The sequence below is a fragment of the Mytilus trossulus genome, unplaced genomic scaffold, assembly GCF_036588685.1.
Source record: "Mytilus trossulus isolate FHL-02 unplaced genomic scaffold, PNRI_Mtr1.1.1.hap1 h1tg000103l__unscaffolded, whole genome shotgun sequence".
NCBI classification, from domain to species: Eukaryota; Metazoa; Mollusca; class Bivalvia; order Mytilida; family Mytilidae; genus Mytilus; species Mytilus trossulus.
In genome coordinates this window covers 1,497,709-1,508,797 of record NW_026963296.1, presented here as the reverse complement: position 1 = coordinate 1,508,797, position 11,089 = coordinate 1,497,709, and positions in this window count along the sequence as shown.

The window sequence follows — 11,089 nt, the reverse complement described above, 5'->3', positions numbered from 1 at the left end:
AATCTAATAAATGTTTGTATTACATTTTGAATATTGTTTATTTATTTTTCAAATCTTAGCAAGAAAAATGATGCTACAAAACAATTTTTTCCTATATTTGTGCTACTATACCACTTATTTCAGCATACCAATAACTATAAACTATGCTTATGAAACAATGTCCTTCTATATAAAAAGTTTATTTACAAAAATACTAAACGACAACATTGTGGCTTTTCAATTATGCAAATTTCACAAGAAAAAGAAAAGATCAAAATTCTACTTACACAAAAAGCAAAGGCAATACGATTTTATTGATGTTCTTAAATCCAAGGACACAATGAAGCCTTCGAGGCGGAGCAAAAGAAAGCTCTCACCTCACGGCAAAAAGACCTAGGCACCAGCTAGGGCACATTTTTTTCAAAAATAATTTAGAATACTGTGTTAGATGTAAAACCAACTAATCGGCCCCGGTCAAAAAAGAAAATACTGAAAAGAAGTAAAACAAAATAGTTCCTACGCATAATGGTTAATGTTAAACTATCAAATGAAAGTTGAAGTACTTATGATCCTTAATGAACACACAATTGACTGATAATTTGAATAATATAAAACGTATGAATTAATTCTAAAATTGAGGGCATTAGTAGCCAGTTTCTCATATATAAAGTGTCTGATTTGGTGTATCCAAAATTCCGGTGACCACTGCAGTACAGTCTGCATGATGTATATATTCAATTATATAAATCCAGCTTTCATGAAAATATTTGAACTGAAAACATTATCGTGGATATAAATGAGGACCAAAAATAGGTGGTGTAAAGAAAAACATGCACCCAAAGCAAAAGAACAGCGCTTGTATTGCTCTTCGTCATCTCAAAGTGACGATGAGGCCCTCAACATGAAGCCAATGCTTCAAGCACCTAGTATGTTAATTTAAAAACGAAGATCATGAAAATATCAAACTACTAGACAGAGTAAACCATTTGTAGCCCATAGTGTACGCCTAATTGAAGAGATATGTTAGTGTTCAATCTTTAAAATATGTAATGTTTGAATTTAACATTTTATACAATCTACTAGTATATGAAATTAAAATGAAAAGAGGACTTTGTCAAAGAGACAACAACCCGACAAAAGGGCTGACTGGTTTTCTGAAAAACAGTGGGCTTTATCTTTTATTTAAATAAGAGGGGTGTCGCATTTTTCTAGTTATACAGACCTTCCCTAATTCAAGGTTAAGATTTTCTGGTCTTCCATTGTCTACTTCAACGTCGTCTTCTCCAGTATATGTATCTGTTTCTAGATCGGAGGGAGCTTCACTAGGGTTGGCATCGCTTTCAGATGAACTTTGGATGTTATGTTCACCATCAGGTGCAAGGTTATCTAGCCAATCCCCTGATGTTAAATTCAAATTGTTGAAGTATTGACTATTTCTACTTTGAGTTTCTAATACTCCACGAAAATTCTCGATAGGACAGGTATAGTATTTCCAAATATTGTAGTTGTTCGGCACTGTTGATATTGTTTTAGTAAATATTATAGTCATGAGTAGTATTGTCTCTTACATATGAATAAGGGTGCATGTCTAAAATCTGTAACAAAAAACAACTGATATACACGCATATAAGTTAATAATCAAATAAAGAATTGAAAGTATTCTGTCGTCTGCATTAAAAGAAATTCCATCTAATAAGTTACATTTCATGCATCCAGTTGACTTTTTCGGATTAACTGTTATAAGAACGTGTAAAGCCGAATATTTGAAAGCAAAGGAAGATAAATGTCCGTTTCTTAAACTCTCATCTGGTCAAGTGTTATATCAATAAGGTGGTGTGGTATAATTGACAAGGAGATACTCATCCACAAGAATTCAAATGCAGTGGGTGTAAGGAATTATAGGCAATCTTTAGGCCCTCAAACATAAGAAATTCCATACCGTATAGTCGACATTAAAAAGCCCTTGCCTGATAAATGTGAAACAATTCAAACGAAAACGTCACAAGATAATTGAGGAAAAATAAATTCGACCACTTAACTGTCGGTTCCTGATTTAGGACAGGCACATAAAGGTTGTGGCGATGAGTCAAAAATGTGTGTACGCATTAAACCTTCCCCTTTATCTGCGACAGTGGTGTAAAACACCAACATACAATGTAAGAACAAACTGTAAAAACTAGTAGCCTTAGGCTAACCTCAAACTTTATTTATTAAATAGATATAAGAAGTTGTGTTTATGAATATTTTGATATGAGCGTCACTGATGAGTCTTATGTAGACGAAACGCGCGTCTGGCTTATGAAATTATAATCCTGGTACCTTTGATTACTATTTGCCAATGAGACAACTCTCCAAACATGTTACGATTTATAAAGGTATATAAAAGTAAACCATTATAGGTCAAATAACCACTAATACAGAATATGTTTAATAAGCCTCCTCAATGTACAGAGTCTATAAGAGTAAATGTTCAATTGATGGTATATTAATTATACAGTAAATTTTGTGCAGTAAATGTGATAATCAAAAGAGAAAATAATACTACTAATATGAAACGATATCGTTTTGAGTTGATAATAAACATAGTATAGAACGACTTACCCGAATTACACGCCATTTAATACTTTGACAATACGGAACAATCCAGTGCATATCTAATTAAAGATCGTTAATATAACTTAGTGCTATAACTAAATTATAAATCTATTAGGTTATGGTAATTGTAGTAGTCGTTTAAAAGTATCGGTTCAATATGTTTAATCGTTTACACATATGTTAGGGGACAACAGTTTCAATTTCAATCAATAGTATCATTATAGTATATCTATACAAGAAACTTCTATTGCTTTTCACCAACTGGCGCTTAATTGTTATCTATGAAAAGTCAAATAACTATAATATCGAACTCAGAGGAAAATTCAAATCGGAAAGACCCTCATCAAATGACAAAATTCAAATCGGAAAGACCCTCATCAAATGACAAAATTCAAATCGGAAAGACCCTCATCAAATGACAAAATTCAAATCGGAAAGACCCTCATCAAATGCCAAAATTCAAACATATCAAACGAATGGAAAACAACTGTCATATTCCTGATGTGGTACAGGCATTTCCAAATGTTCAAAATCGTGAATAAAACCTGGTTTCATAATTAGCTAAACCTCTCTCTTGTATGATAGCCGCATGAAATTACATTGACAACAAATGATATATAAACAAAACACATCAGCAACAAGAAAAGACAAGAAAAAAAGCTGATTATACGGTATTGGTTTCCTTATTGTTAAAGGCCGTATGGTTGCTTATAATTGTTTACATATACTCACTGGAAATTACACCACGTGTCCTTATTTTAAACAAACCGGTAATAATTGCCAAAGACAACTAAAATAACTCTATAGCATGTTATTACGATGATAAACAACGTAAGAACCTAGAATCTGTATGTTGAGATCATCGTATATTAATTGTGAAGTCGGTATGAAATATTTATCAACTAGCTCTTAATATTTTCCGATGATCCTTCTTTTTTAAAGGTCGACGTTCTTTTGGATAACCCTGGTCCATCGTCTTACTGCTCATGCCGACACTGTTGACGTTTTATAAAGTCTGAGTAGCATCGTCGTGCTATTGACGCGACTTCCATACAAGTAGGAGGTTTAGCTAGCAATAAACCTAGTATTAATTCACCATTTTCTACATAATAAAATGTTTGTACCAAGTCAGGAATATAACAGTTGTTATCCATATATTTGATGTGTTTTAGCTTATGATTTTGCCATTTGATTAGGGACTTTCTGTTTTTGATTTTCCTGGGAGTTGTGATTTTGAATACCGAAAGACTTGAGAAATGTATATACCATATGCAGGTGAAGTATGTGTATTGCTATTATGATGGGGGAAATTGAAAATTTCAAAATTAAAATTATTTCGTTTATCATAGATTTTAGTACTGAGATGACCGCTTATGTCAAATTCGAGGTACATGTATAAAAAAAGTAGGTGAAAGAAGACGTGTCTGTTGTTTCTTTAATTTTTAGTTCTATAATATCTTGCTTGACCGGCGAATTTCAATTCACACTTTAACAACAAGGAGAACCTCTTAATCAAAGTACTAATATACATACAATCCAACATATACCTAGCAACGTTATTTTAGAGAAAACCATACATTGTGCATTTAAATGTTTGGTCAATAATAGTTGTAGTTCATCCTTTTTTATTCGTTGAACATGAGTTATTCAATCTTAAGGTTTCTGTATATTTTTTTAATTTCACACGAAAAATACACAAAAATATATTAGTAATCTGCGTATACATTTTGGAATGTATGAACTAATACAAGGACAGTACAGAAATAGGAAAACAACTTCACATTTCTGCACACTTATTTGTTTCAATGTTGTCAATACAGAACACAGTACTACCACTGCCACTCATGAACCACCCATTTTTTAAATAATTTTGCATCTCTGGGTAAAGTGCAAGTGTAGGCTCACACAAATCGTTTGCTTCTTTAAACGGTAACGACAGTAAGATGTCTGAACTCTTCATGTCTGCTAGCTCTGTGTAAAACGACGTCACATCCGGATTATAACAAAACTGACGGAAGTGCGCATAAACATTGGCAGTGTTGCAATTGATTTTAGGTGTGCATATGTAAAGTTTTGGGACATCATCATTAAATTCTTCCACAACTTCTCCTATGCCTTTTACATTGGCACTTTCGATATCATAAATGAAAAAGGAAACATCCGCCCCAATAAAACAACCGATGCTTGCTAGTTCGTCTTTAGAAAGGCCAAGACGACAAATGTCATTTGTCATGCGCAGAAAAGTTGCAGCGTTTGAGGGACCTCCTCCAAGGCCACCACACTCAGGGATGTGCTTATCAACTACTATTTTGTAATTCTTGAAAAATGTTATACCTTTTTGTGGTTCGGAAATTCTCTTTAAAAGAGCAACGTACGCTCTGTAAATACTGTTGTTTTTTCGTGTACACGAGAAGTTGCCCTCAATTGTAAATTCTTGACATATTTCAGATTCAAAACATATCTGATCGTACAAATTTGGTAACCGAATAAATCTTGATAATATTTCGTGGTAGGATCCTCTTGTGCCAGTCACTTTAAGGAATATATTGATTTTTGCAGGTGACTTCATACTAAATTTAGCCATAAGGAAACGAATTCAACTACCTGGAAAACCAAACATATTTTTAGACCATTGTGCATGTATAATTGTTATATTAAAATTATTTTTATCAAATATGCAATGAACGTATAGCATTTCAAAACACTTTTTAAAGATCGATCATATCACACAACACACATATCATGTTTAATGTTTGATTTAGTGAAAGACTAACCATTATAACTAACATTCAACTATGTTCATTTTGGTTATCTTATCATGCTTATTATGTTTGAGTGTTGCCTTAATAATTTGCGTTTTGCAAACTAGATATTTTTTTCTATCAAAGTGGCTCAGCTATTGTAAAATAAATTATTCGTCAATACAAATTATGTTGACGGGAAAAGACCTCAAGATATTACGGGAGACAACCGCTAAGGAAGTTAATCACTTGGGACAGGTGTATTGTTCCTAATTTATTCAGTCATGAACCCTTCTATTCGTGTCATCTTTTATCAACAATAAAAAAACGTACAATACAATTGAGTTTATAAAATATGCGGCATATTTCATAATTAGACACAAGAACGACAACTCCTTCATTTACATTTGACTGAACACAAACTCAATCCTCTTAATATGTTGGCATGGAGGTTTTTTCTCTTACACTGTTAACATTGACCTCTTTGCAAGATGCCATACTTTCAATCCACAGGAAGTAATAAATTTTGCTATAAAATGTGCCAAAACAAGAGTTGAACTTAGTTCAATTTCAAAGGTATACTGTACATTGTTGTGTAACTTTTCAAGAATTTGTATATACGTGGATAATCTGTTGGTAGGAGAGATTTATTTGTTCATTTCTTAACGCCGCATCAGCGGGATAGAATAGAAGGAACATATCCATGGGCCATAACTCATCCGCGGGGAATTGGATCAAAATTTTGTGGGAGGTGGTTTATATCAGAGAGTATGGATGGGGATTACGAATGATAAATGATAATGGATATAGACAAATTAACCCAACAATTAGACCACAAAGCACGATTGGGTACATTTTTTACCTTTAGTTTTTAAAAATTTCGACTACCTAATTTCACTTGAAACCAATCCACCCGGCCGGAGCGAAGTAAAGTTATTTTTAATTATCTCGGTACTATCTTTGAGAAGATCTAATATTAAAGTTAAAGTTAAATTATCAATACTTACACTTTTTATAATGTATTACTCCGCAATTCAATGAAAAAGTGAGATTTCTATTATAAAAACAAGCTTCATTCACCTACTTCAAAGATTGTAAATCTTAATTGTTAGCAATGGTTAGTGAACTTTAAAAATGACTTATGTCATGCTTAAATTTAGATTTATTTAATGCTTTGGATATTCCAAACAAAGCATTTTTTTATCTGTACGTTTTTATAATTGATTTCTAATAAAAACACATATGAAAACTTAGAAGTTTAATTCGTACTAAAGCAATCTAAATATATTTAGATACAGAATAATAATCAAAGTCTTTAGTATTTGGGGAGGGTTATTTAAATTTAGTTTGCCTTGTATTGCTGACCTCCCGTCCCCCTCTTTAACTAAAATCCCTTTTAATCTATCGTAACATATAAATATATACAGAGACCAATCTCGTCAAAATTATGCTAGCAATTTAATACAGCGACAACAGTGGCAAACATTCGATTAATTTATATAATGTACCAAAGATCGAAGGATTAGGAGAAGACAATGCATGTTCTCATACCAATGGCGGATCCAGAGGGGGATGTTCCTGGGGTTGGGACCCCCTATTATTGGAAGATCAATGCATTTGAATGGAGACATGTAGTTGGACCCCACGCCCTTTTTGTTCTGGGTTAGGAACCCTCCACGTCTTTTTAAAATGGCTGGATCCGTCCCTGCATACGGCCTACACATATAAACATAATTACAAAATGTGACAAAATTTAAAAGAATACACTGAAATGTAAATGAATTCATGGAACGTAGCTGGGTGACTCTTTTGGTTTTTTTTTCAATGACTGATTGTGTGAGGAACTCAGCCGTCCATGGTTGTCATAGATACGGGACCTAAACATGATACAGACGAGAAATCCGTTGAACTTCGCAAGTCTTGTGAGTCTTTATAAATAAATCTTAAAAAGTCCCAAATTCATGGAAACGTTGTCTTTATTATGATAGGAATTGAACGTGTCTTTTAGTTTAAAGTTTACGGTTTTATTCACAATATATATATATAAGAATAAAAAGATGTGGTATGATTGTAAATGATACAACTCTCCACAAAAGTGTATAGTTATAGGTCAACGACTATAACCCATGCCGCATAGTTAGCTAATATATATATATAAGCCCTGGAATGACAATTTTTAAATAATTCAAACGAAAGAACTAACGGTCAAATGACACAGAAATTAAAACAACTAAAGGTCAGTACTCATTATGCATGTTCCTCGATATATTGTTCGCTCATAGTAGCCCAAGTTGAACGTATACATGAACGGTCATTGAATTGGATTGAATCAAGCGTGCTGGTAGAACTCTTTTGTGTTTTGAGGACATTTCAAGATGTATTACGCTATGTTACTTTCTCTTTCAGTGTATGTATGTGTATTTCTCTATATATTTATAAAGAACTATTTTGATATATGCATGCTAAATGTTTTCTTAAATGATTTTAATTTCTCCAGTCTTGAACATCAATTGACCTCGACCACCCACTCTGATATTTTCAAACTTTCTATATAAGTAGGTGTTTCTTTATGTTAAGGGAGTTTTCATGGCTAGTATTATCGGTGAATCACAACTGCTGGTATAAAAAGTGCAGTGGTAAATTGTATTGTCGTTTGTATACTGTTTCATTCATTGTTGGGTATTTTTTTCTGAGTTCGTTTCATAATACCTCTCATCTGCTGCTTCAGTCGTACTTGCAAATAAAAAAACACATATGCTCGCTTCACATATTTATGTTTCTGACAGAGACATGGAGACATGGCAGATTTACATGTGTTATACAATTCGATTATTATACCAATATTGATTGATGGTTGGTTGTTTAACGTCCAGTGGCAAATATTTCATGCAAATATGAGATTTATATATAAGTGTTTGCATGCATGGTGTTGACTGCCTCGATATATTAGTAGTGTCAATAGCATTAATTGTTATGACAGTCAAACAATTGCTATTTTAAACTTCGTCCTCTCGCATACTTGTATTTATGTAGTATTTACCTTGGTTCAGTCGAATATTGCACACTGAAATTTATTTTTGAAATATCACTGTTATTGATACGCTTTTAATTTATTTATTTATCTACAATATGCACGATTTTGTTTGCTAAACAATGTCACAAGTTCCTATACAAAATGAACAAAAAGGCAAAATAGCCTCTTAGGTGATATTTTTCCGGCTCCGGCAAAATAGCGATTCATATAGAATTTTGCTACTTTGCCGGTCTTATTTCAGATTTTTAATCAAGACTATATGAAGTATTTTTTGAAGGAAAATATTTATGCACAAATGATATATGTGGCGAGATGTCAATAACCATTTTGATCGCCTTGCCTTCCTAGTCATTCAATTTTGATGAAGTGCATTTAATTACATGTACATACAGCAGCTGTCGTTTGTTTATGTAATATATATATGTGTTTCTCGTTTCTCGGTTTTTTTTTTAAAACATGTATATATAGATTAGACCGTTGTTTTTTCCGTTTGAATGGTTTTACACTAGTAATTTTGGGGCCCTTTATAGCTTGTTGTTCGGTGTGAGCCAATACTCCGTGTTGAAGGCCGTACATTGACCTATAATGGTTTACTTTTTTTTTAATTGTTATTTGGATGGAGAGTTGTCTCATTAGCACTCACTCCGCATCTTCCTATATCTACATATATATCTGTTAATTTCAGTTGAATATTGAACGTTGGGAAATGGAAAACAACAAATTTGTTATCAAACAAACTTGATTTTCGGTTGATATGAAGAGTTACAGCTGGTTTTTGAGAACTTCGAACCGTTAAACGAGGTCTATAAAATTCATGAAAAATTAAATCAAACAAAGCTTTTAAAACTATCTATAGTCTACGACGTAATAAAATATTATAAGAATAATAAAAAATATTGTACATCGATGCATACAAATCTAGGCGCATTGGCAGCATTTATTCTATGACTGTTGAAAACTGAAATGTATATATATCTGCAAATTGGCAAAGATGATACAGACACAAAAGAAACAAGTGTTTTCTGCCAGTTCCTGTCTGCAGTGGCAGCACCTTTCTGGTGCAAAACTTAAAAGAAATTCACTAAAAAGGCACTGGTTTTGTAACGCTTGTAAAGCAGTTTGTGGTTGTTGGGTGTTCAAACTACATGCCTGCCAAGTTTTCAAAATGCCCATGGCGGTTTTGTGTGCAAGAATGCTGCCATACTCCTAAAAACCTTCAAGGGGGACATCAACTACAGTGTAATATTGTTTTCTGGCTTCTCCATACTTTTTTAAGCCACATATCATTGTAAAATTAATTGTTTTGTAAAAACTGTGGACATAATGGGTATTTAAAAATTTAAAAATTTCAATTTGGGAGTCTCCATGGGGGAAATCCCCCGCACATAGTGACAGTTGGCAGGTATGAAACTAATAAGACAGATTTTAATCAGAATGTCAATTTTTCACATGGGTTCGTATGTTTACTTATGTGTATTATTTTTTTTTTAAAAGAAAGATTTTTAGACTTTCTATAAAATAACAAATTAAAGTACTAGTATCAAATTTTGATATAACTTTTTTTTTTTTAAAAGACATGTTTTTAGAGACCTCTTATTAAAGTAAATATTAATTCTAATATTCACGTTTGTTTTATAAATGTTTAAAGAAGACATAGTTGTATACATCTTTCACATAATCAAAGTTAATCAAGAAGAATTTGAATATTAACGTTAATTGAGGGAGCGAAATTATCAAATTACAACAAACATGTATAAACGTGTAATTGGGAAAAATGCGACAGAAACAAGAAACAAAATATTTACAAATTCACTAGAAATATAGGAGACGTCTTCTGGCAGAGAGAACGTTAACATTGCTTAATTTTTAGAAATAGAAGAAACTGATTGTTGAAGGCCGTACAGTGGCAATCATACCACATCTTTTTTTTATATATTTAAATCATTTTACAAGACATCAAATTGTCATTTTGTGTTATTGTTGCAGACGATTCTTCGCAAAAATTAACTTGAAAATTGTTCATGTATATAAAATTTTGTTTTAATTCAATGAAATTGTGCATTTGCACCGGCTTAAAAAAATAAAACCATATAAAGAAGCAACTTCAAACATCTCTTTACTTTAAGCAGCATTTTCACATGATGAGTAGAATATAAGATTAGCGTTTGAAACCTACGAGGAACAACGTCAAAATCGTTGATTTATTAGGAACGTCGTGTAACGCTAAGTGGCACCAATTCCGTGCGTAACGTCCCAGAGATTTCTTATTGAAGTCACGATATGTTTCTATATTTTTTTCTATTTTTAATTCCTAAACTTCTATTTTTATCTCAATGAAAACTGCAAAATAGCAAAAGTTTAACCCTATATAACTCGCTATTTTGCCGGAGCCGGTAGAATAGCCACTGCCTAACAAAAATTCATATATATTTGCACCTCTATTTCCTCTATCTAAGGTTGAGTCTATTTGTAAAGGTTTTAATTAAAAAAAAAAAGTATAGTTCTTAAATAGTAAAGTGATTTTTTTTTTTTATTTAAACCTTATTATAAAAATACCACATTTCAACTCTTATTAAAAATCAACAACCACGTGGTGGCGCACACATATATAATATTATCTTAAAGTTGACTAGAGCGCAGCAGTGCATCGCTTTTTAGAAAGCTCAAACTTGTTTAATCAATGTTTTTCTATTTCCGGATAAAATCCGATTACGGTTTAAGACTCAAAAAGGATCATACA